Source organism: Bos indicus, chromosome 9 (genome assembly GCF_029378745.1).
Source record: "Bos indicus isolate NIAB-ARS_2022 breed Sahiwal x Tharparkar chromosome 9, NIAB-ARS_B.indTharparkar_mat_pri_1.0, whole genome shotgun sequence".
NCBI classification, from domain to species: domain Eukaryota; kingdom Metazoa; phylum Chordata; class Mammalia; order Artiodactyla; family Bovidae; genus Bos; species Bos indicus.
In genome coordinates, this window is record NC_091768.1 from 63,755,173 (window position 1) to 63,782,711 (window position 27,539).

Here is a 27,539-nt window from a genome sequence, read left to right on the forward strand (position 1 = left end):
ATCATATGGGTGGTTCTCTTAGACAGGGTCAGAAGGTCTCAAGACCAGCAGCACTCTCTCTGTGGCTCACACCCAGCTCTCTGAAAGCACTCACAAACCCTGTAAGGGTAGACACACTCCAGCACAATAACAAATCCCTGGGATCTACCTCCAGTGTGAGTAGAAGGACTGATTCCTGTGTCTTTCAGCTGGGAATCGACTACATCCCCAAGCAGCAAGGATAACATACCAAGCCTTCTGGGTATGTAGTAGCCTTATGGAAGCCTACTTCATTAAGCTTGAGATGAGGAGTACCACCGTACCCCACTCCTGGGGGATGGGGCAGGGGACACAAGGAGAGGAGAATCATAGCATAATTTTATCAAAGAAAAATTAACTCATAAATACTCTATCTTCCCCACACTCTGATCCTTTTTTATATATGCTGAGGAGGATTACAGTCCTAAAACTGGTTTTCACCCATTTTCTTGAAAAATTCTTTTTCTTGGTCCATTACCTTAAATTAGTATGCAACATTTACTATGTTTCAGTGTCTTGGTCAAACTTCAATTGTAATATCCAAATATACATTTAATATTAAACTGTTGAATGTGATGTTGGGATGTACCTGTTTTTAGATATCCTTTATTAAATTAAGGAATTTCCCCCTTCTTTTATTGTTTGCTTTAAAAAATTGTTATAAATTTGGTTGAATTTATCAAATTGTTTCTGCATCTACTGAGATAATCAAATGATTTTTCTTTTTCAGTCTGCTTAGTTGATGAATTATATTAGTAGATTTTCTCATATTTGATCAACCTTGCATTCCTGGAATAAACTGAAGTTGGACAGAATGAATAATATATACAGTCAGCCCTCCATATCCACAGATTCCACATCCTCGGATTCAACCAACCATGAGTTGAAAATACTCGAAAAACAATTCCAGAAACTTCCAAAAATCAAAATTTGAGTTTTCCATACATTGGCAACTAATTGTGTAGCATTTGTATTGCATTAGGTATTGCAAGTATTATACAGATGATTTAAAGTGTACAGGAGGGTGTGCACAGGTTGCATGCAAATGATGCAGCATTTTATAAAAGGACTTGAGCATCTAAGGACTCAGGTATCTGAGAGGGGTCCTGGAACCAAGCCCCTGGGGATATCAAAGGACAACTGTATTTCTATATGCATTGCTTGATTCAATTTGGAAATTTTTAAAGGATTTTTGGCATGTATTTAATCCTCTGTGTCCCTGTTGGTTTTGGTGTCAAGGTAATTTTCACTGTATAAAATGATTTGGAACATGTAACAGAGAGAGCCGTTTTTGTTCTCCCCTTCTTCTGTAGTAATAGAACCTCTGTTCATAGCTGGACCCCTAGATGCCCAAAATAAAGGTTATATTTTCCAACCTCCTTTGCAACTTTGTGTGACCATGTGACTAAGCTCTGATTGATGGGGTAAAAGGCAATTTCTGGTATGTGAACTTTTTATTTTTCACTTATTTATTTTGGCTGCACTGGATCTTCATTGCTTTGAGTAGGCTTTCTCTAGTTACGGCCAGAGGGGCTACTCTTTGTTGTGGTTTGTGGGATTCTCTTTGCAGCAGCTTCTCTTGCTGCAGAGCACAGGCTCTAGGGCACAAGGTTTTCAGTGGTGCTCCTCGTGGCCTCTGTAGCACAGATTCAGTAGTCACGGTACATGAGCTTAGTTGCCCCTTGACATGTGGAATCTTCCTGGACCAGGAATGGAACCCATATTCCCTGTACTGGCAAACAGATTCTTAACCAATGGACCACCAAGGAGGTCCTGGTAAGAGCCTCTGTCCTCTCATTTAATCTATCTTCTCTCTGACTAGCACGAATGAGAATTTGGTTGTGAATCTTCTTGGACTGTGTGTTCAAAGGTACTGCTCTAAAAATGGTCACACAGCAAGGTAAAAGGAGCCTGAGGTCCTGACCCAGGAAGCATTATATTAGCCAAGTATAACCTTGAAGAGCATATCGGCCAGACCTATCCTGACCACCTACTCTAGGATGATCATGTGAGAAAGAAATAAAACTCTGTATTTTTTGAGCCAGTGTTATTTTGTTCACTATACACAGAGATAAACTTATATACTGATACAGAAAGTGTTCTTCTTTCTCAGTATTCTCTGAAAGAGATTGTGACGGTTAGGATTGTCTGCTCCTTCAGTTTTGATAGTTTGGTCTGTAAAGCAATCAATCTAAGCCAAATGGTTTCTTTGGGGAAGAATTTTTTAAGTACTGATTATAGTTTAATGGTTACAAGACCAGAAACTCTGGACTGGAAGAAACAGAAGCTGGAATCAAGATTGTCGGGAGAAATATCAATAACCTCAGATACACAGATGACACCACCCTTATGGCAGAAAGTGAAGAAGAACTAAAAAGCCTCTTGATGAAAGTGAAAGTGGAGAGTGAAAAAGTTGGCTTAAAGTTCAACATTCAGAAGACAAAGATCGTGGCATCCGGTCCCATCACTTCATGGGAAATAGATGGGGAAACAGTGGAAACAGTGTTAGATTTTATTTTTTGGGGCTCCAAAGTCACTGCAGATGGTGACTGCAGCCATGAAATTAAAAGATGCTTACTCCTTGGAAGGACAGTATGTCCAACCTAGATAGCATATTCAAAAGCAGAGACATTACCTTGCCAACAAAGGTCCGTCTAGTCAAGGCTATGGTTTTTCCTGTGGTCATGTATGGATGTGAGAGTTGGACTGTGAAGAAGGCTGAGCACCGAAGAATTGATGCTTTTGAACTGTGGTGCTGGAGAAGACTCTTGAGAGTCCCTTGGACTGCAAGGAGATCCAACCAGTCGATTCTGAAGGAGATCAGCCCTGGGATTTCTTTGGAAGGAATGATGCTAAAGCTGAAACTCCAGTACTTTGGCCACCTCATGCAAAGACCTGACTCATTGGAAAAGACTTTGATGCTGGGAGGGATTAGGGGCAGGAGGAGAAGGGGACGACAGAGGATGAGATGGCTGGATGGTATCACTGACTTGATGGACGTGAGTCTGAGTGAACTCTGGGAGTTGGTGATGGACAGGGAGGCCTGGCGTGCTGCGATTCATGGGGTTGCAAAGAGTCAGACACGACTGAGTGACTGAACTGAACTGAAGATGTTTTATTTCTTCTTGAGACCCTTTTAGCAACTTATATTTTTAAGGAATTTGTTTATGTATGTTTTCACATGTATTATCTGAGACTGTTATTATGGTTGTATGTGTTAAACTTACATTACCTTATGTAAAATAGCCAATAAGAATGTGCTGTATATCTCAAGAAACTCAAACAGGGGTTCTGTATCAACCTAGAGGGGTGAGATGGGGAGGAAGATGAAAGGTAGGTTCAAGAGGGAGGGAATATATGTATCCAGCACAAGCTGGAATCAAGATTGCTGGGAGAAATATAAATTACCTCAGATAAGCAGATGACACCACCCTTATGGCAGAAAGTGAAGAAGAACTAAAGAGCCTCTTGATGAAAGTGAAAGAAGAGAGTGAAAAAGTTGGCTTAAAACTCAACATTCAGAAAACTAAGATCATGGCATCCGGTCCCATCACTTCATGGCAAATAGATGGGGAAACAGTGGAAACAGTGAGAGACTATTTTGGGGGGCTCCAAAATCACTGCAGATGGTGACTGCAGTCATGAAATTAAAAGATACTTGCTCCTTGGAAGAAAAGCTATGACCAACCTAGACAGCATATTAAAAAGCAGAAACATTACTTTGCTGACAAAGGTCCATCTAGTTAAAGCTATGGTTTTACCAGTAGTCATGTATGGATATGAGAGTTGGACTATAAAGAAAGCTAAGCGCCAAAGAATTGATGCTTTTGAACTGTGGTGTTGGAGAAGACTCTTGAGAGTCCCTTGGACTGCATGAGATCAAACCAGTCAATCCTAAAAGAAATCAGTCCTGAATATTCATTGGAAGGACTGATGCTGAAGCTGAAACTCCAATACTTTGGCCACCTGATGCAAAGAACTGACTCACTAGAAAAGACTCTGATGCTAGGAAAGATTGAAGGTGGGAGGAGAAGGGGACAATAGATGATGAGATGGTTTGATGGCATCAATGACTCAATGGACATGAGTTTGAGTAAATTCCTGGAGTTGGTGATGGACAGGGAAGCCTGGCGTGCTGCAGTTCATGGGGTTGTAAAGAGTCAGACATGACTGAGTGACTGAACTGAACTGACAGCTGATTCATTTTGAGGTTTGACAGAAAACAACAAACTTCTGTAAAGCAATTATCCTTCAATTAAAAAATAAGAATAAGCAAAAAAAAAAACAAACAAAAAAAGAAATTGCAAATTTTAGACGTCTTGTAGAAGAGATTCTGAATAAAGAAAATATTTTTCTTCATGGCAGAATACCTACTGCTGTTCTCAGTCTTGCTAATATACTGGGTTTTAAAGTGGAAAATGAATTGTCTTTTGTCCAGTGTTCCTATGGCCACTTGCATTTGAAGTGAAACTGCTGAGCACTAAGATGGGCCAGTGGTGAGATCCTCAATGTTTGGCTCCTTTAATTAAGTTGGTCTTTAGAGGTGAGATTCCTCTCTCACATTACTCTCTCATGAGGATCCGCTGCTGCCTGGGAAGAAGCTGGATGAGCCCAGCATCACCACAGCAATGTTAGCCAGCCTGCCAGATGACACAGGTCCCCTCCTTGTGGTGCAGTGGCAGTAAGGAACAGTTCACATTTCTCTCAGTTATGTCTATGAAATCTGGATTTACCCTAGAGATTGAGATGCATTTAATCTTCAATATTTAAGGGCAGTTGATCAAGATTACACATGGAATAGGAGGCATATTTTTGGCTACTAGCCTCCATGCCTACCAAAAGAAATTTAGAGGCTTAACAATACAGAAATCTAATTATTTTTTACTGTCTCACTATTGGTTAAATTATCGAAAGAGCCAGATGATTTGAGCACTGTGTGACCTGTGTGTTAGTTGTTCAGTCGTGTCTGACTCTTTGCGACCCCATGGACTCTAGCTCGCCAAACTGCTCTGTCCATGGGGTTCTCCCAGCAAGAATACTGGAGTGGGTAGCTATTCCCTTTTCCAGGGGATCTTCCCAATCCAGGGATCAAAGGAGGGTTCCCTGCATTGCAAGCAGATTCTTTACCGTCTGAGCCACCAGACACAGCTAATCCATGGTAAGTAACCAGAAATCCATTTTTCATGACTCTAAGTCTAGCAGATTTTCTATTTTACCACTTAATCTCCTTGCAAAGAGTGTACACAGTAACATACGGGCACTGACTCTTGCAAAATGAATTCTATAGGCTAATGTCAATAATTGATAGCCTATTTCAGTTTCCCAAGGCTTTCAATTGATTCAACTGGCTCAAAAATGTTTTAATGCCATACATTTGAAAAATAAAGACACACTCGTCAGGTACAGATCCAAAAGTAAAAAGACAATAGTCCCCAGGTCCATTCTACTCCTTCCACCTTAGTAGACGATTGTGACAGGTCTGGGCATGTTTCCACTGGGGGCATGATATTAATGTTTCCTTCTGGACCAAGGATAAACTGAAAAATTCCCCATTTTCCCCATCTTGGAGATAATGTAAATGGTGGGACTGAGTCTCAGAGTATAGTTACATCAGGCTGTATACAAATAATCACAGCAATAGCCCAGTCTATATTGAATCCTAAGCTGGTTTTCACATTCCTTCAAACCCAAAAGCTCCTAAACAAATTGGTGGGGAGTAATGATGAGAGAAGAGAGGAGTCCTTCTCATTGATTTGCCTCCTCTTAAATTAATGCAGAGAAAAGGGAGTTCTAAGGACTGTTGCTCAGCTATAAAGGCAAACAACTTTAATAATTCAAGATATTTTTCTCTTGGGTCTTATCGAACAATGCAAAGATTGATATTTGAGCATACTTACACTCTAAGTTCCTAACATTAGTATTGCCTTGTTTTTGCTTTTGAACAATTGGAAAAGCATCCATAGAGGAAAATTCTCAAATATGAGCTGAAACCTGTCTTACCTTTTTTCATCCCAACCCTAAGGAAACATTATAACAAACAGAACTTTAAGAACTGTCCACCACCATCAACTGCTAAAGACAAGAAAAAATCAATAGTAACCTCAAAACTACATTATATCTGTTTGCTCAGTGAATGTTTTGTGGCTTGGTGGTTTGTGTTTGGGTTTTGGTTGTTTTGGGGTTTTTTGGTTCATATACTTCTTTAACATTGCGTCTCCATTCTGCTAAATGACAGTAACTGGTTACTAGTTCAATTGCTCTGGTTCTTTAAACTATATATTGACCACTTTTTACTGCATTTGATCATATGAGACATAGCCTTGTCTTCAGTTCAGTTCACTCTCTCAGTCATGTCTGACTCTTTGTGACCCCATGGACTACAGCATGCCAAGTCTCCCTGTCTATCACCAGCTCCCGGAGTTTACCCAAACTCATGTCCATTGAGTCGATGATGCCATCCAACCATCTCATCCTCTGTCGTCCCCTTCTCCTCCCGCCTTGTCTTATGTTGATTTTATTTATTTCTATAGACTTATAAGATTTTTTCAAACCTGAATGTCACTTAACTTGAAAATAAGATCACTAAAATCTTGTTCATTTATTGGGCTTGTATAGGCTTTTTGAGGCTTCCCAGGCGGTGCTGATGGTAAAGAACCCTCCTGCCAATGCAGGAAACCTAAGAGACATGGGTTTTGTCACTGGGTCAGGAAGATCCCCTGGAGGAGGGCATGGCAACCCACACCAGTATTCTTGCCTGGAGAATCCCATGAACAAGGGAGTCTATGGGGTCACAGAGTCAGACACAACTGAAGAGACCTAACACAGCAGGCTTGTTATAGCAGAGATGGCCTATGAAGACTGAGAGGAGTTCAGCACAATCTGACTGCACTTACTGGTTCTACAGTCTTGCCAGAAGGCTGAACCTAAAAGTCCAGGGAAACAACAGCTTGTGGAATGGCTCCTGGCCAAACCTGGGGAGTCAGGAAATAGCCTGTATTCATCTTTCCTAGCCCTTCAACATGGTTCAACTAGGAACTGAATGCCATGGATTATCAAAGAAAATAAATGGCAATGGTCATCCTCCTCCTTATTTTCCTTCCCCTTGTTCCATTGTTCCATGGCAAACATAACAGTTTCATTTTCTAGAGGTTGTCTGCCAGAATAATTGGAACTGATGACAAAGTGGTATTAATGACTCACCCTGTTTATATCATGAAGTGACTACACGGGAACTGCTCCACAATCTTATTTTTTCACTACTCTATGAGAAGTCAGTCCCAAGGAATCAAAAAACAAGAGTGCCCAGCAAGTCTTTCCTACAACTGGCACTCTGCCCTTTGAAAACGCCACTTCCACTCCCTTCCTATTCATTGAGGGAAAACTTGCCCCCCAAATTCAGACTGTTTCATCAGAAACAAAGGTTTAATCCTTGGTTGGTTTATTTCTGCCTAAGTACTAGTCCAGGAGTGAGGATTATAACTGACTCAAATTCTCTATCTTATTTAGGAATTCAGAATATAATAACACTTAGGAATCAGTTTATTCTTACAGACAGGTTTCAGTGATTGTAGCATACTCAATGTTTAAACCTAAACATAAACTTCACTTCTTCCCTTAGAGGACATGACTGTGAGATCATATAAGCATAATTCTGTGAATTATCCCTACTCAAACTGTGGCTCAGCTGGTAAAGAATCCACTTGCCAATGCAGGAGACACAAGAGATGTGGGTTTGATCCCTGGGTTGGGAAGATCCCCAGAAGAAGGAAATGGCAACTCACTGCAATATTCTTGCCTGGAAATTTCCATGGACAGAAGAGCCTGGCAGCCTACAGTCATGTAGGCCTACATGTAATCCTACATGGGGTTGTAAAGAGCTGGACATGACTGAGCACACATGCATACACAAACTGCTTTAAGCTTTCCTCTTTTCTCATTCTCCAAAATAATTCTTGTAAAGAGAAATTTAGAAATTTCTTGTTCATTTTATGTTATCGACTACTGACTAGGATAATAGTGTTGGGGTAATATAAAAATAACTTCTTTATGAATATAGAACACATCATTTTCAGTGAAACAACAAATTTCTATTGCTATTTATTTATTCTTAGTTTACATTGCTTGAATACATAGCTAGTAGGGAATAATGTGGCCTGGATTTTTTTCACATATCTATTGGACAAATAATTAGCTCTTTAGTAACCAGGAAATTCTGATATAAACTATTTTGCTCTGCAGAGAGATCAACAGAGAAGGCTTTTTTTAATTTATTTTTAATTGGAGGATGATTGCTTTACAATGTTGTGTTGCTTTCTACTGTACAACAAAGTGAATCAGCGCTAAGCTTACATATTTCTCCTCCCTCTTGAGCCTCCCTCCGATCCCAGCCATCTAGGTCATCACAGAGCACCAAGCTATGCTCCCTGTGCTATACAGCTCTTTCCTGCCAGCTTTCTATGTTACACAGAGTAGTACACAGAAGTGTCTACGCTACTCTCTAATTCATCCCACTCTCTCTTTCCCCCTCAGTGTCCACAAGTGCATTCTCTATGACTGTGTCTCTATTCCTGCCCTGAAAATAGGTTCATCTGTACCATTCGAAAAGGATTTTTTAAAAGGAGAGAAGATATCCCACAGTCTGGTTTGCTAGCCCAAATTATTTCGCTCAGATAGCGCTCAGGGTATTCAGGCCAGGTCCTTACTCTAAGCGATGCAGCCCGCGCAGCGCCTCCCTGCCCAGCCCCCGCTTGCTAATGGCGTGTGCAGGTGTCTGCGCTGCTTCTCCGCTGGGGGAGTTACTGTAGGGCTCGCAATCTGCGAGTTTTCATTGTTTATTTATTTTTTCTCCCTGTTATAATAAAATAAAATATTTTCCAATTTAAAAAAATAATAAAAAAAATAAAAGGAGAGAAGAGTTACCAGAGTGAATCTCCTGCCCTAATGGAAGTTTGGGATTAATATGCAGAGGGCATTTTTGTTAACTATCCAACTCTCCAATGAACATGGCCAGAATATTCTCTGTGGGCTGTCTTCTTATTCTGGAGTAATTCACCATCCATCTGGAGTGACTGAACAACTAACACTTTCACTTTCCATTTGGAAATAAAAGCTTCCTCATCTTTAAACACATGGCAACATTGATAAGCATGATATAGATTGATATTTTAATGAATTGTTGTTGTTCAATTGCTAAGTTATGTCCAACTCTTTGTCGAACTGCAGCACGCCAGGCTTCCCTGTCCTTCACCATTTCCCAGAGTTTGCTTGGACTCATATCCATTGAGTCAGTGCTGCTATCCAACCATCTCAGCCTCTGTCGCCCCCTTCTCCTCTTGCCCTCAATATTTCCCAGCATCAGGGTCTTTTTCCAGTGAGTTGGCTCTTCACATCAGGTGGCCAAAGGATTGGAGCTTCAGCATCAGTCCTTACAATGAGTATTCAAGGTTGATTTCTTTTAGGATTGACTGGTTTGATCTTGCAATTCAGGAGACTCAATTGAGAGCATTAATAATGGCCTTTGCCCCAGGAAATCTTCACTAGAATCACACTAGATGTGAAATATCCAAGAACCTCAGGAAGAAGTGGACTTAGAGCTAGGATGGAACTTGAATCCCACAAAAGAAACAAGTGGAGTCTCAGATACCATTATTATTTCTAGCCAGTGGTATTTTATACTAACATATATTTAAATACAATGAGCATTGAATGAAAGAAAAGGTAAGCTGAGACTTTTATACTTTGAGAAATCAGTCTCTTACCCTCATCTCCCTCTTCCTGGCAGAATCACGTGTCTATTCTATGCCGAGGTTCAGCTAAGTGGACATCATGACTTTGTTAATTAGATGATATTACACTAAGTACATTGATATTAAAAAGATGACATTGATATTAGATGTAAATCTCTTGAGGTATTGTATAAGTAAAATACATTATACAATACAAAAGAGAGCATTAAAAAAGAAACAAGAGACCCTAAGAAGCAGAAAGTATGTATCATGATATTAGAAATAAGGTCAAATGTGTAAATTAGGAATAAAAATTTAATTTGTACTATAAATATAGACTCTAAAGTTTGTGATAAAACTTGCAAACATACAGAAAAGCAGTAAAAAATGCCTTTAAAATTCATATAGCCACACCGAGAGCTTGTAATTGATAATACTTTGCCATATTTGCTTCTCATATATAGTTTTGGCTGAGTCACTTAAAAACAAATGACAGTAATTCATTTTACTCCTAAATACTTCAACATATGTAGTAGTTTTGCATATTTTCTTGTTACACATATATTTATTTATATGTAATAAAAGACTCTGATGCTGGGAGGGATTGGGGGCAGGAGGAGAAGGGGACGACAGAGGATGAGATGGCTGGATGGCATCACTCACTTGATGGACGTGAGTCTGAGTGAACTCCGGAAGTTGGTGATGGACAGGGAGGCCTGGCGTGCTGCGATTCATGGGGTCGCAAAGAGTCGGCCATGACTGAGCGACTGAACTGAACTGAACTGACTAACTACTTTCCTCTTTCTCCTTCTTCCCTTTATTAAACTTGTATGTTTGCTGGAAATAAATATTTTATAATTTATTTTATTTGTTTATCTATTTTTGATTGTGCTTGGTCTTCGTTGTGCCTGGCCTTTCTCTAGGTGGGGTGAGCATGGGCTGTCTTCATTGAAGTGCTCAGCTTCTCATTGCAGTGGCTTCTCTTGTTTCAGAGCGAGTGACCTTTCTACAGGCATGGACTTCAGTAGTTGTGGCACGTGGGAGAGGCATGGACTTCAGTAGTTGTGGCACGTGGGCTCCTGAGCACAGGCTCAGTAGTTGTGGTGCGTGGGCTTAGTTGTTCCTCAGCACGTGGAATCTTACTGTACCAGGGATCCAACCCATGTCCCCTGGACTCGCAGGTAGATTCGTATCTACTGTACCACCAGGGAAGCCCAGAAATAAATTTTATAATTCAATCTTTCGGTAACAAAATATTTGGTGAGACTGGGATTGAAATTATGGGATAATTGATATAGTCAGTGATTAATAAAATAACTGGTGGGATGATGTGACTTTTTGTTCTTGGGAGAAGGGAAAATATCTTCGCTTACAGATGGATGGCTGCATCTTGTAAGGTGGAAAAACAGAGCATGTTATAATAAAGGGAAGTTCAAATACGCATGGAAATATGTATATGGTGCTAAGAAGTCAAAGCGGTGGATTGTACCAGCTATTAACTTTTTGCCTCTTATCTGCAATTCCACACTTCTTTGTTCTGCTTCATAATACTTCATCCAGACCCTGTAAACATTTCTCCCTTGACAGATGATTTTATGTTAGGCTTTGCTAATTGTAATCCAACTCCATTTTTCTGTAAAGGCATTATATAATATTTTCAATGCTAATTACTAATCAAATCAAAAGTTTCAGAAAGCTTGAATTCAATATTTTCCTGAAGCAATAAAAAATCTATCTTAAACCAACATGCTGACATTATATTTGATGGTAGTATAAAACAGATATTGCCATTAAAACCAGGAAAATCATAATTCATCAACATTTTCCTGGGAATTCTGTTCAATAAAATAAGTGAAAAAAAATAAGTATAACAACATTTTATACCTAAGTTTAAAGACAATGTTAACATTTACTGAGGAAACCTGAGAGAATTGACTGAAAAACCTTTGAAGATATTGAGTTTAAGTAAATCTTTACAAATTGAACAAATATAGAAAAAAAAGGCAAAAAATCTTTTCCATATTGTGTGACAGCAAGTTGTATTGGAAAAAAATTAACTCACAATATCCATTTTTAAATATGTAGAGATGCAAGTTGAGAACTATGAAAGATATAGATTATATTCTAGGACAGTAAGATGTCAATTCTTATTAAATTAATATTCTGTAAAGTTTAAAGCAATCTCAGTCACTATCTCATTAGCATTTCTAACATGCAAAGTAATTCTCAAGTCCATCTGAAAGATAAACAAGTGAAATTAGCTAAAACTTAGGGGGTAAAAGTAATGGGGCAGTTTGCCTCATCTTATGTTAAGGTGTACCTAGAACTCATTATAACATGTTAAGGCAATTGTTGACTCATTGGAAAACACCCTGATGCTGGGAGGGATTGGGGGCAGGAGGAAAAGGCGACAACAGAGGATGAGATGGCTGGATGGCATCACTGACTCAATGGACGTGAGTTTGAGTGAACTCCGGGAGTTGTTGATGGACAGGGAGGCCTGGTGTTTTGCAATTCATAGGGTCACAAAGAGTCGGACACGACTGAGCGACTGAACTGAACTGAAGGCAATTTAAGGATCAATAGATAATGAAGCAGAGTAAGTAACTCTGGAACACACTTCTTTATTGAAAGAAGAAAACTTCACATGTGGTAAAGCCTCCCAAGTTAGTGAAGAAAACAAGATGAATCAATAAATGGTATTAGGAAATTGGTAATTTTGGATGGGAGTGAGAGAAATCAATTTAACATTTTCACTTTATTCCAAAATAATGCAAAAGAAATTAAATCAAGAACAAATTTAATCAATTAGATTAAAACAAGAAGGTAATATATACTTGAATATTTAATTAATGACTAGATGGAACATTATTTTCTCAACATAAAAGCAAAGGAAAATATCGCAAATTGAATTACAAGTAAAGTGGCATTTGAGGAACAAATTAAACACAAAAGATTTGACATCTTTAATGCATAAAGAACTCAAAACTCATTTATAAAAGTCTTAAGACAAATAAACAAAGGACATGAGCAGACCAGTCACACCCAAAAGAAACACAAATGGCAAAAAAAAATGCATCCTAAGATTCAAATGAATGGATATCAAAATAGAGGAAAGACACTTATCATCTATTAAATTGGAAAAATATACTATCTGCATATGTGTTCTGTCACTCAGTCATGTCCGACTCTTGCAACCCCATGTACTGTTCACAGCCCACCAGTCTTCTCTGTCCATGGGATTTCCCAAGCAAGAATACTGGAGTGGGTTGCCATTTCCTCCACCAGAGGATCTTCCCAACCCAGAAATCAAACCAGAAATCTCCTGCATTAATAGGTGGATTCTTTACCATTGAGCCACATGGGAAGCCCTATGATTCTGCATCAGTTCAGTTCAGTTCTGTCGCTCAGTCGTGTATAACTCTTTGCAACCCCATGGACTGCAGCATGCCAGACTTCCCTGTCCATCACCAACTCCAGGAGCTTACTCAAACTCATGCCCATTGAGTCAGTGATGCCATCCAACCATCTCATCCTCTGTCATCCCCTTCTCCTCCCACCTTCAATCTTTCCCAGAATCAGGGTCTTTTCCAGTGAGTCAGTCCTTCACATCAGGTGACCAAAATATTGGAGTTTCAGCTTCAGCATCAGTCCTTCCAATGAATATTCAAGACTGATCTCCTTTAGGATGGACTAGTTGGATCTCCTTGCAGTCCAAGGGACTCTCAAGAGTCTTCTCCAACACCTCTTCTCCAACACCATAGTACAAAAGCATCAATTCTTCAGTGCTCAGCTTTCTTTATAGTACAACTCTCACATCCACACATGACTACTGGAAAAACCATAGCTTTGACTAGATGAATCTTTGTTGGGAAAGTAATGTTTCTGCTTTTTAATATGCTGTCTAAGTTGGTCATAACTTTTCTTCCAAGGAGCAAGCATCTTTTAATTTCATGGCTGCAGTCACCATCTGCAGTCATTTTGGAGTCCCCAAAAATAAAGTCTGCCACTGTTTCCCCATTTATTTGCCATGAAGTAATAGGACCAGATGCCATGATCTTAGTTTTCCAAATGTTCAGTTTTAAGCCAACTTTTTCACTCTCCTCTTTCATTTCATCAAAAGGCTTTTTAGTTCTTCTTCGCTTTCTGCCATAAGGGTGGTGTCATCTGCATATCTAAGCTTGTTGATATTTCTCCCAGCAATCTTGATTCCAGCTTGGGCTTCATCCAGCCCAGCGTTTCTCATGATGTACTCTGCATAGAAGTTAAATAAGCAGGGTGACAATATACAGCCTTGACATACTCCTTTTCCTATTTGGAACCAGTCTGTTGTTCCAGGTCCAGTTCTAACTGTTGCTTCTTGACCTGCATACAGATTTCTCAGGAGGCAGGTCAGGTAGTCTGGTATTCCCATCTCTTTAAGATTTTCCAGAGTTTATTGTGATCCACACAGTCGAAGGCTTTGACATAGTCAATAAAGTAGAAGTAGATGTTTTTCTGGAACTCTCTTGCTTTTTCAGTGATCCAACAGGTGTTGGCAATTTGATCTCTGGGTCCTCAGCCTTTTCTAAATCCAGCTTGAACATCTGGAAGTTCACAGTTCATGTAGTGTTGAAGCCTGGCTTGGAGAATTTTGAGCATTCCTTTGCTAGAGTGTGAGATGAGTGCAATTGTGTGGTAGCTTGAGCATTCTTTGGCATTGCCTTTCTTTGGGATTGGAAATAAAACTGACCTTTTCCAGTCCTGTAGCGACTGATGAGTTTTCCAAATTTGCTGGCATATTGAGTGCAGCACTTTCACACATCATCTTTCAGATTTGAAATAGCTCAACTGGAATTCCATCACCTCCACTAGCTTTGTTTGTAGTGATGCTTCCTAAGGCCCACTTGTCTTCACATGATACTGTATGGTACTGGGTAGAATGTTGGTGCTATTCAAGAAGAAATGTTAAAATCTTCAAATACAAGTATAAATTGGTACAACTTTTTGAAGGATAGATTAGACTCAGATCACTCTTTAAAATTTTCATATTCTTTCAACCAAATAACCTACTTCTTAAAACCTTTAATAAATACTAAAGATGTTTTAATGTGGAAGATATAAATGTAGAAAATAGGAAATAAACTAGATTTCCAAGAATATGAGAATAACTAAATAAATTGTGGACCCCCATAAAATGGAATAGAATACAGTCATTAAAATCTTAATTTTGAAGAACACTTAAGACAGACATTTTTGAAGCATAATGTTAAACCAAAGAGGAGAATGAAAAACTGTGGTAAAAGTAATCCAGTTTTTAGAAGATGTAGAGAAAAGGGAACCCTCCTGCCCTGTTTGTGGGAATGTAAATTGGTCCAGGCACTGTGGAAAACAGTATGGAGGTTCCTTAAAAAGCTAAAAATAAAGTTGCCATATGTTCCATCAATCCTACTTTTGTGCATATAACCAGAGAAAAGTTTACTTTGAAAAGATATATGTACTCCAATGTTCATAGCAGAACTATTTACAATAGCCAAGACATGGAAACAGGAAGATTATGCTGGCACTGATTTTCAGAAAGATAATTTGGCTCCAGAATACACTATAATAGCCACCAAAATTAACTGTAATCAAAGAGATCATTAGATGTTCTGGTTGCCTTTCATTCCTCAGAGGTGAGACTTTGGCAGCTCACGGCCTGGCTGGAGTCAGACTCGCCTCGGTGATAAAATCAGTGATAGAAATGACACATCAAAGTTAGAGAAGAGGTTGTGCTTTGTTTCCCAGACTCAGTACAGTTTGTGAAAGAACAAGGGCCAATCCCACTTGATTTTTCAAAATTATAAACTGGGTAATTGCAGTTGAGTGATTTTGAAATTGCTTGGTTTCTTCTCTTCTTGCTTCACTGTTAATTCTGTTTATACCCAAATAAGCGTAAAACTGCTTTCTCATCCAATGAAAGTTTGCTAAGAGATAATGGTTCTGAAAATGTGGAATTTGCATCACTTATTTAAATTTCAAATACTAACAAAATGATTAAAATCAAACTTTGCATTTGCCTCAGTGTTGTTAATTTAGAATAATTGGTCTTGAATTATCTAATAATGCACTTACTGCTAATGTGGAGTCAAGAATGCATTATTCCAGAGCTCTTAGCAAATGACAACATGATAGGTTGTAATATCTTTTTATGTTGATAAAAAATAAGTTGTTTTCCATAGAAAATCTGTAAAATACTGAAGTAGGTAAGAAGAAACTGAAAGCTACCAAAATACTACACCCAGAGTGATATCTCCACTTTTCAACAATTTTTTCCCACTTTGGGGGTGTATTCATGTTCAGTCACTTCAGTGGTGTCCAACTCTTTGTGACCTCATGGACTTAGCCCACTAGTCTCCTCTGTCCATGGATTTTCCCTGCAAGAATACTAGACTGGGTTGCCACTCTCTCCTCTAGGGGATATTCCCCACCCAGGGATTGAACTCATGTCTCCTGCATTGCAGACTGATTCTTTACCACTGAGCTACCAGGGAAGACCCATTTGCCGGGAGGCGGCATGAAGGCGGTAGGAGGTATGTAACTTATTCTCAGGGACTCAATTTGTAGGTAATGATACTGTAACATATTTGACACAAAATTCTCTGTCACTGGAAACATTCAAGCAGAAGCTAGAGAACTTGGTTTGGGGAGTGAAGGTTCAAGACGATGACCCCTAACAACCCTTAACTCTTCCATTTGTAGGAGAAGCTTGACTCGGAAGTCAGGTGTGTGTGAGTGTGTCTCTCTGTGTGCAGGTGTGTGTCTGATAGAAGAGAGAATCACAGCCAGCTTCAGTCAATGAGGCATTTGCTGTGTAACATGGAAGGAAAAGATGATTTAGAGCCAGATCTTGTAGAATATTCCCATGTAGGGGACTGGAAGGTAGAACAGCTGTGGTGAAAGTAACATGGAACTAATCAAAGTAGCAGGGTAAGTGACAATATTTATGGATAAACAACCCACAAAAAAGCATGGGTAACTGAACATGTGTGGAAATATTAGACATCTGTATTAACTAATTTAAGAAATCTTACCATATCATTATGTAATTAAGTCATATCAGTCTAAATTTTAAATGAAAGGCTTTCAGCATGTAGACTTAGGAAATCATAAATCAGAATGGCTCAGATTCTCTTCTTTTTAAGGCTTAGAACTTTTAGGAAGAAATTGCACTGGGGGGTTTTAAATTCTTTTTTTTTCTCATTTTCCTTCTTTCACACAAGAATCCTGAACTTGCATGACATTAAAAACCCATCCTTTGCATTTGATTGTCTTTATTCTACAGTTGTTTTGAGGCTAAGATTTAGTGTTGTGTATTTTTTGAAGAAATGTGTTGGTCTACCTCTGAAGCTTATGTTTCCTTTTGAATATCTTTACAACCTATTATTAAATTTTAAATCCTTATTCATTTTCAACTTCTCTAATTTCCTCAAGTTATGTGTTTTTGCTTATGAAGGTGAATAACTAGAACTCTAGAAATAGCTATCCAATTTCTCCAAATCTAAAATGTAGGGTTTAGGGAATTATTAGGCTCCCGGATATCAAGGATTAATGAAAGCCCCCAAAGAAAACCAAAAGAAATGGCATAATGTCAGTATGAGTTTGAGCTTAATATTCGCATACTGAAAGGGCAAATGTCAGAAAGTTTCTTCATAAATCTAAACATTTCTAGGAGAGCATTCTCAGAACTATATAGTAAAGCCTCTCAGGGGTCATGAGCTGCTGAATACTTTCTCAAGGCTGACTGATTACCATTTCTGAATCATAAAAGGATAGAAATTCAAATGTCATAATGCTCTTTCGAGGAAAGAGAAGCCAGAAAGTTGTGATTTTTCTCAAGATAACACCATGACCTGATTCTGTTTCAGTGTATGGAATAGCAATGGCTCATGGATCCAGAACAGCTGAGGAAATGGTACTGCATCAAAGCAGAGAGTCTAGTCAGCTGCAGCTTACTCTTTTAGTGATACTCGCTCAATCGTGTCCAACTCTTTGCAATCCCATGGACTGGGGCTTGCCAGGTTCTTCTGTCCGTAGGATTTCCCAGCAAGAATAGTGGAGTGGGTTGCTATTTCCTTCTCCAGGGGATCTTCCCTACCCAGGGATCAAACTTAGGTCTCCCACATTGCAGGCAGATTCTTTACCATCTGAGCCACCAGGGAAGCCAGATTTACTCCTCTAGGAAAGGTGTTATTGGAATCATTCTTGTTGAAATCCTTTATAAAATGCCTTCACCAGTGCCCTGCCTTATTAAACACAAAGTGCCGCTATTTTTAAGTAAGTCTTTTTAAAATTTAATTCAGTTTTTTAAAATTTATTTCTTTGACAATGCCACACAGCATATAGGGTGTTAGTTTCACCGCCAAGGATCAAACCCAAGCCCCCTGCATTAGAAGCATAGTCTTAACCACTGGACCACCAGGAGAGCCCAGAATATACTGTTCTTGATTTTACCCTTTCTTGATGACTTAGACATGTGTACTATGAACTTCAGTTACTGTTATATAGTTTGCAATGTGGAGGCACTTCCAGGAGCTACCAGAAAATATAGCAATATCTTCCTTTCATAAGAAATGAGTCTCACTTCAGTCGCTCAGTCATGTCCAAATCTTTGTGATCCCATGGACTGCAGCATGCCAGGCCTCCCTGTCCATCACCAATTACAATAGTCTACTCAAACTCATGTCCATTGAGTTGGTGATGCCATCCAATCATCTCATCCTCTGTCATCCCCTTCTCCGTCTGCTTTCAATCTTTCCCAGCATCAGGGTCTTTTCAAATGAGTCAGCTCTTCCCATCAGGTGGCCACAGCATTGGAGTTTCAGCTTCAACATCAGTCCTTCCAATGAATATTCAGGACTGGTCTTTAGGATGGACTGGTTGGATCTCCTTGCAGTCCAAGGGACTCTCAAGAGTCTTCTCCAACACCACCATACAAATGCATCAGTTCTTCAGTGCTCAGCTTTCTTTATAGTCCAACTCTTACACCCATACACGACTGCTGGAAAAACCATAGCCTTGAGTAGACGAACCTTTGTTGGCAAAATAATGTCTCTGCTTTTTAATATACTGTCTAGTTTGGTCATAACTTTCCTTCCAAGGAGTAAGCATCTTTTAATTTCATGGCTTGCAGTCACCATCTGCAGTGCTTTTGGAGCCCCCAAAAATAAAGTCAGCCACCTTTGCCCACTGTTTCCCCATCTATTGGCCATGAAGAGATGGGACCAGATGCTATGATCTTCGTTTTCTGAATGTTGAGTTTTAAGCCAACTTTTTCACTCTCCTCTTTCACTTTCATCAAGAGGCTCTTCAGTTCTTCTTCACTTTCTGCCATAAGGGTGGTGTCATCTGCATATCTGAGGTTATTGATATTTCTCCCGGCAATCTTGACTCCAGCTTGTGCTTCTTCCAGCCCAGTGTTTCTCATGATGTACTCTGCATATAGGTTTAATAAGCAGGGTGACAATATACAGCCTTGACGAACTCCTTTTCCTATTTGGAACCAGTCTGTTGTTCCATGTCCAGTTCTAACTGTTGCTTCCTGACCTGCATATAGGTTTCTCAAGAAGCAGGTCAGGTGATCTGGTATTCCCATCTCTTTCAGAATTTTCCACAGTTTATTGTGATCCACACAGTCAAAGGCTTTGGCATAGTCAAGAAAGCAGAAATAGATGTTTTTCTGGAACTCTCTTGCTTTTTCCATGATCCAGCAGATGTTGGCAATTTGATCTCCGGTTCCTCTGCCTTTTCTAAAACCAGCTTGAACATCTGGAAGTTCACAGTTCACATATTGCTGAAGCTTGGCTTTGGAGAATTTTGAGCATTCCTTTGCTAGCATGTGAGATGGGTGCAATTGTGCAGTAGTTTGATCATTTTTTGGCATTGCCTTTCTTTGGGATTGGAATGAAAACTGACCTTTTCCAGTCCTGTGGCCACTGCTGAGTTTTCCAAATTTGCTGGCATATTGAGTGCAGCACTTTCGTAGCATCATAGGATTTGAAACAGCCCAACTGGGATTCCATCACCTCCACTAGCTTTGTTCGTAGTGATCCTTCCTAAGGCCCACTTGACTTCACATTCTAGGATGTCTGGCTCTAGGTGAGTGAACACACCATCGTGATTATCTGGGTCATGAAGATCTTTTTTGTACAGTTCTTCTGTGTATTCTTACCACCTCTTAATATCTTCTGCTTCTGTTAGGTCCATACCATTTCTGTCCTTTATTGAGCCCAGAAATGTTCCCTTCATATCTCTAATTTTCCTGAAGAGATCTCTAGTCTTTCCCATTCAATTGTTTTCCTCTGTTTCTTTGCACTGATTGCTGAGAAAGGCTTTCTTATCTCTCCTTGCTATTCTTTGGAATTCTGCAATCAAATGGGTATATCTTTCTTTTTCTCCTTTGCTTTTCACTTCTCTTCTTTTCACAGCTATTTGTAAGGCCTCCTCAGACAGCCATTTTGCTTCTTTGCATTTCATTTTCTTGGGGATAGTCTTGATCCCTGTCTCCTGTACAATGTCACAGACCTCTGTCCAAAGTTCATCAGGCACTGTATCAGATCTAGCCCCTTAAATCTATTTGTCACTTCCACTGTATAACCATAAGGGATTTGTTTTAGGTCATACCTGAATGGTCTAGTGGTTTTTCCCACTTTCTTCAATTTAAGTCTGAATTTGCCAATAAGGAGTTCATGATCTGAGCCACAGTCAGCTCCCAGTCTTATTTTTGCTGACTGTATAGAGCTTCTCCATCTTTGGCTGCAAAGAATATAATCAGTCTGATTTCGGTGTTGGCCATCTGGTGATGTCCATGTATAGAGTCTTCTCTTATGTTGTTGGAAGAGGGTATTTTCTATGACCAGTGCATTCTCTTGGCAAAACTCTATTAAAACTTTCCCCTTCTTCATTCTGTACTCCAAGGCCTGTTATTCCAGGTATTTCTTGACTTCCTACTTTTGCATTCCAGTCCCCTATAATGAAAAGCACATCTTTTTTGGGTGTTAGTTCTAAAAGGTCTTGTGGGTCTTCATAGAACCATTCAACTTCAGCTTCTTCAGTGTTACTGGTCGGGGCATAGACTTGGATTACCATGATATTGAATGGTTTGCCTTGGAAATGAACAGAGATCGTTCTGTTGTTTTTGAGACTGCATCCAAGTACTTGGACTCTTTTGTTGACTATGATGGCTACTCCATTTCTTTAAGGGATTCCTGCCCACAGTAGTAGATGTAATGGTCATCTGAGTTAAATTCACCCATTCCAGTCCATTTTAGTTCTCTGATTCCTAGAATGTCAACATTCACTCTTGCCATCTCCTGTTTGACCACTTCCAATTTGCCTTGATTCATGGACCTAACATTCCAGGTTCCTATGCAATATTGCTCTTTACAGCATTGGACCTTGCTTCTATCACCAGTCACATCCACAACTGGGTGTTGTTTTTGTTGGCTCTGTCCCTTCTTTCTGGAGTTACTTCTCCACTGATCTCCAGTAGCATATTGGGCACCTACCAACCTTGGGAAGTTCATCTTTCAGTGCCTTATCTTTTTGCCTTTTCATACTGTTCATGGGTTTCTCAAGGCAAGAATACTGATGTGGTTTGCCATTCCCTTCTCCAGTGGACTACATTTTTTCAGAACTCTCCACCATGACCCATCCGTCTTGGGTGGCCCTAATGGCATGGCTTAGTTTCACTGAGTTAGACAAGGCTGTGGTCCATTTGATCATATTGGCTAGGTTTCTCTGATTGTGGTTTCAGTCTGTCTTCCCTCTGATGCCCTCTCTTGAAAGAAATAGAGTTAACAGACGTCCAAAGTCCAAGAAATTAATCCTGATTTTTCTTTTTCATAGCATAGATTCTCTACCATCATTTTTTCATTGATATATGGTAAAGAGTTAGAAGATGCCAAGATCATGAAACACCAAAGTTAAGCCATATTATATGTAAGCAGTTACCTTTTATGAGAAACTATACTTTTATTGAGCACTTAGTCTATGCCAGATATGATAAATTCTTAGTGTATAAGCTTGCTTGAGCCCTACTTTTGTATCTTCAATGTGTAGCACAATTGATGTGTAATAAGTGTATGTAGAAAATAAAAAATAATGAAAAAAAAAAGAAAATAAGAAATAATGGAATTATTCATTTTGCCAAAGGAAAAAACTAGACTCAAAAGATTAAGTAATTTATCTGAGTTTATATAGTTACAGAGTGGTAGAATCATTATTTTAACCCAGATCCTTTAATTTCAAATCCTTTGCTTTCCCTCTGGTCTGTGAAATTAACCTGTATTTATTCAAAGCTATTTATTAATTATTATACAAACTTACTGAAGTGGTTACCCATTCCCTTCTCCAGGGGATCTTCCTGACCCAGAGATTAAACCCATGTCTCCTGCATTGGCAGCTGGATTCTTTAACTATGTGAGCCACCAAAGAAGTCCCTATAATACAAGTTAAGCAGCTATAACAAAGAAACCCCAAAATGCAATAGTTTAAATAAGATAGAAATTTCTCTCCTGTAATTCATGAGTAGGCGGTCCTAAAATTGGGGGCTGACCTTCAGTCCTCAATATGCTGCTCCCAGGTCTGCAGTCAAGGGAGCTGCTCCAGGACACCTTTCACTATTGGGAAAAGAGAAGGAGTCCAGTGAAGTGTGGCTGAGTTCCTCTCAAAGGAACATGACCCAGGAGGACATGACCCAGGAGCTATCTGCTCACATCTCAGTGGCCATAATCTATCCATACTGGAAACACTAAACTGGAAATGGGCACACAGTTAAATCGTGGGTATTATCAAAGAAGAAGAAAATGAATATGGTTGGATAACTAGCAGTCTGTGTCATAGACCATTAACTATAGACAGTTGATAACTGGCCAGACTTCTCCTTCTTATAATTTATCCTTTCAGTTTTTCACTTTGCATTTATACTGGGAACATAGAAGGAAGAAATTAAATTTAAATCAATCTATTTATCCAGGACTAGTGACTCTGACTGAAAGAAGTTTTGGGGGGTTGTCTGAAAACTATATTAGTTCTGTCTTTTGTTATTATAAATAATTAAGAAGTAAGGGCAAGTTTTACATGGTGGACTGAACACCCACATTTATCTTCCTGCCTTCACCAATCCTCTCTAAATGTAGAAAAGTTAACTGTCTTGGAAAACAGGCGAAGTTGCTATAACTAACCAAAATAAAGAATTCATGGAATACTGAGAGCAGTTAAGACTGGATTAAATGAGAGCAGACAAAACCCCAACAACAATAAATCCTTAAGAGAGATGAGACAGGGATGAGTGCCATTCTGACCAAGGTTGGCATCAGTGCTCAAGTTGGAAAGAGACAGGAATCGTCAGCATATGAAGCAGCGCCTGCTGTGTAACTGGCCTGGGTGTGACGTTTGCCCCCACAAGAAACAGTGAAAACTACACTCCAGAAAAAAAGGAAAATGACTAAAGGGTAGAATGTGGGTGTTTCGCTGGAAATAACTCTATAGTTAGCACAAAAAATAAAAAGGTAACTTCAAGCAAGTGTGAAATGTATAAAAGCACTTAGCAATGGAGTCAAGCCTTTCTTTCTTCCTCCCTTCATTCCTGTCTTTCCTTTCTTCCCCTCATCCTTCCTTCTTAGTTTCTTTCTTTCTTCCTTCTTTCATTCCCTAATTGGACAAGTCCCTGAGTGATTAACTACTCTTCTCTCATTTCCCGTAAAAGGAAACTTGCTTTGTTGACACATTCTGCTTATCTAGAGCTGATACATTTGCCTTTTTAATTCACTGGAGTTGTGCTTAGTCGCTCAGTAGTGTCCAACTCTTTGCCTCAACAAAAAATAATTGCTTGGTAAAACCCACATCAACAACCAATATAATCATGAACTTAGTCCATCATTTATAAATATAAATAAACAATCAGTGATCAATAGACATTTGACAAACATCAAGGTGGTGGACATTTTCAAAAAATAACAACTGGTTTAAGTTCTCAAGTTACCACATTGCACTTTAGCCTTCCCGCCATGAAGGCTAAACTAATATGCACAGTACCTGAGGGAAGAGTAAAAGCACCACCAGCACAGCTCAGGGTGAGGGGAAAGAGGCTGCAACATGGGGGGAGAGTTCCTACAGGATAATAGCGGATGGAGAAGCCCTACAAGAGAAGAGGAGGAGACAGTGGGAGAAAGATGACCACCTTCTCTTCCCTCACTTCCCACCCATCCACGTTCCGTGCTGTTCCAAGTGGTAAGCAACACTGTACCTGGCAAATAGGAGTATAGAAAAGAAAAGAAATCGAATTTTCCAAAGTAAAGAAGAATTTCAGAAAAAAATATTACAAGAATCAGCTCCTCTATATACAGAGAACCATCCAAAGAGGTAGCATCTTCATTACTTGATCATACTCCAGCCTCCATGAGGTCTGTGGCAGTGGGTTTGATGTTCTGCTCTAAGGCACCTCCCTCTCACTTCACCAAAGCAGCTCTTGCAAAGGTCACTCACAAACTCTAAATGAGTAAAGGGCACAGACATTTTTTCAGTCTCTACCTTATTTTTAACTCCCAGCATCTTCTGATACCATGACCACTCCCTTGCTTTCTTCTTTTTAATGTTTTATTTTTTAATTTTTATTGGAGTATAGTTGATTTATAATGTTGTGTTAGTTTTGGGTGTACAACAAGATGAATCAGTTATACATATACATAGATCCACCCTTCTTCAGATTCTTTTCCCACATAGGCCACTATAGAGTATTGAGTAGCGTTCCCTGTGCTATACAGTAGGTACTTATAAGTTACCTATTTTATATACAGTAGTGTTATCTGTCGGAGAAGGTGATGGCACCCCACTCCAGTACTCTTGCCTGGAAAATCCCATGGACGGAGGAGCCTGGTAGGCTGCAGTCCGTGGGGTCGCAAAGAGTTGGACACAACTGAGCGATTTCACTTTCACTTTTCACTTTCATGCATTGGAGAAGGAAATGGCAACCCACTCCAGTGTTCTTGCCTGGAGAATCCCAGGGACGGGGGAGCCTGGTGGGCTGCCGTCTCTGGGGTCGCACAGAGTCGGACACGACTGAAGTGACTTAGCAGCAGCAGCAGTAGCAGCAGTGTTATCTATGTTCTTTTTGATGATAGCCATTCTGACGAATGTGAAATGATAGTCTACTGTGGTTTGCATTTGCCTTTCTAGGCCAGCCTATTTAGAATTGCAACCCTGGCCCAACATTCACCATCAGGCTCTCTCCTTTATTTTTTTCTAAAGCACGTATCATCTCCTCACACACCAGGCAGACCATTTGCAGCAATATAGATGCAACTTGAGGGGATTACGCTAAGTAAGTTAAGTCAGACAGAGAAAGACAAATACTGCATGACATCATTTATATGTAGGATTTTAAAAAGCCAAACTCATAAAAACACAGAATAGAATGGTGGTTACCAGGGACTGTGAGATGAAGAGATAAGAAAGATGTTGTTTAAGGGTATAAACTTGCAACTAGTAAATAAATAAGTTCTGAAGGTCTAATGCACAGCATAGTGATTATAGTCAATACTGTATTACAAACTTCAAAGTTACTAAAAAAGGTAGGTCTTAATTGGCCTCATCACAAAAAAAGACATGATAATTATGTAACATGATAGAGGTGATAGCTAATAGTACAGTGGTAATCATATTGCAGTCATAAATATAACAAACCAAGAAGCTCGTACACCTTAAATTTTACAAATGTTATATGTCAATTATGTCTTAACTAAAAATTTTGTTGACTTTTAAATACATTCTACTTCTTCATAGGAGGAGCTGCAAATAATGTGTAACCATGTTTAATATTTCACACCACTTCTATAATGTAAACTCCACAAGGGCAGGAAATGTGCCTCTCTTGATCATTGCTGTATCTTCATTCATTTATTCAAATATATTCATGGAATATTTGCTATATGCCAGGAACTCTGTACATGGTATGCACTTGTAAAAATAGTTTGGAAAAAAGAAATTTTGGTAGAGAGGAAGGAATCTTCCCTTAAATACACAGTCAGAGTTCTGTTATTTTTTTTTTTTTAACAGCCAGTTGTTTTGTTTTGTTTTGACTGCACTGGGTCCTCATTGCTCTGCACAGGCTTTCTCTAGTTGTGGTGAGAGGGGACTACTCTTCGTTGCAGTGCTCAGGCTTCTCACTGGGGTGACTTCTCTTGTTATGGAGTACAGGCTCCAGGCGCATGGGCTTCAGTTTGTGTGACATGCAGGCTCTAGAGCGTGGGCTCAATAGTTGTGGTGCACAGGCTTAAATGCTCCATGGCATGCAGAGTTTTCCCGGACCAGGGATTGAACCTGTGTCCCCTCCATCGGCAGGTGGTTTCTTATCCACTGCACCACCAGAGAAGGCCAGAGCTCTGTTGTTTTAATGAACAATAACAACAAAAATTGCTATAAAATACAAACATAACATTATATTCAATGCAGACACTGACTTCAACAGTCTATCACTAGGACTAAGGTGATGTGATATCTTAGAAATAGCTCAAAGCTTGAAGTAAGAGAACTAGAGGCCAAATACAATTCTCCTCCCAATTACCTGTGTGATTTTTAAGGTTGTGACCTTTCTGGAACTCAGCTTCTTCATCTGTAAAATGGAAATCAAGTTGAAAGAGACTTTTGTAGGCTTTATTCACTGATACCAGTGAATATCAGTACAATGCCTGGGATATACTGCTGCTGCTGCTAAATCGCTTCAGTCATGTCCAACTCTGTGTGACCCCATAGACGGCAGCCCACCAGGCTCCCCTGTCCCTGGGATTCTCCAGTCAAGAACACTGGAGTGGGATATACTAGGCAATCAATAAATTTTTGTTAAATTAATGAATGAAAAAAAATTTTTTAAATCATCACTCCGCAGTCCTCTTTCCAATTCTAATATCTTATAATTCTGGTCCCTAGAATTTCAGCAATCATTTCATGGTATTTAACTGCCAAGTATTTTCTACCTCTGGCAATAGAAATAGCTAAACCTATTTGCTCCTCTAATCTCAAAATACAATGCTGTAGGTCCATAAGCCTCACCAGCTGAGAGAGAAAAGATTCTCCCCATAACCAGATCGACTGACCATAGCCTTTAGTAAGGTTTACTTATTTATTAAACCCTAACAAAAGGGATCTTCAAGTAAAAGGAGCAATTACCCACATCATATCTCACAATGCACACAAGCTCAGCAGGGCCCTGTGAAGTGTAATCTTTTGGTGGAGGCAAAGGAAAGTTCCATGAATATCATTTTCCCTATCTAGGGCAGACAGACTAACAGACCACAACATCATTTCACACTTGCTGTTTCTGTGGCTTTTCTTCTAAGACAATGACTATCTATAATAAGGGCCCATTTTTGCCAGAGCATCACAAAACTGCAAATAGCTCTGACAAGTGTGTCTGCTTTCCATCCATCCTTACTCATAGATGGCAATGTGATACAACACAGCTGACACTTCCATGAGGTGACAGAGCTATTATAGCTCAGCCAAGGCAGCAAGTGCCCCCCCCAAACTACAGGATCAGCCACCCACAGCCCTTCAAAGGCAGAGGACACCTTCAGTGTGATAGTTTACGGTGAACGGTGTCAGATTCCTGATCTCCAAAGAAGAGGACTTAGCTTCGGGACCAGGGTTGAGGCTTCAGACACTCAGAACTTCATATGGCAAAAGTTTTATTACAGTGAAAAAGGAAACAAAGCTTCTGACATAGATGTCAGAAGGGAAACAGAGAGTGCTCCCTCACTAGTCTTAGCAAGGGAGCTGCAT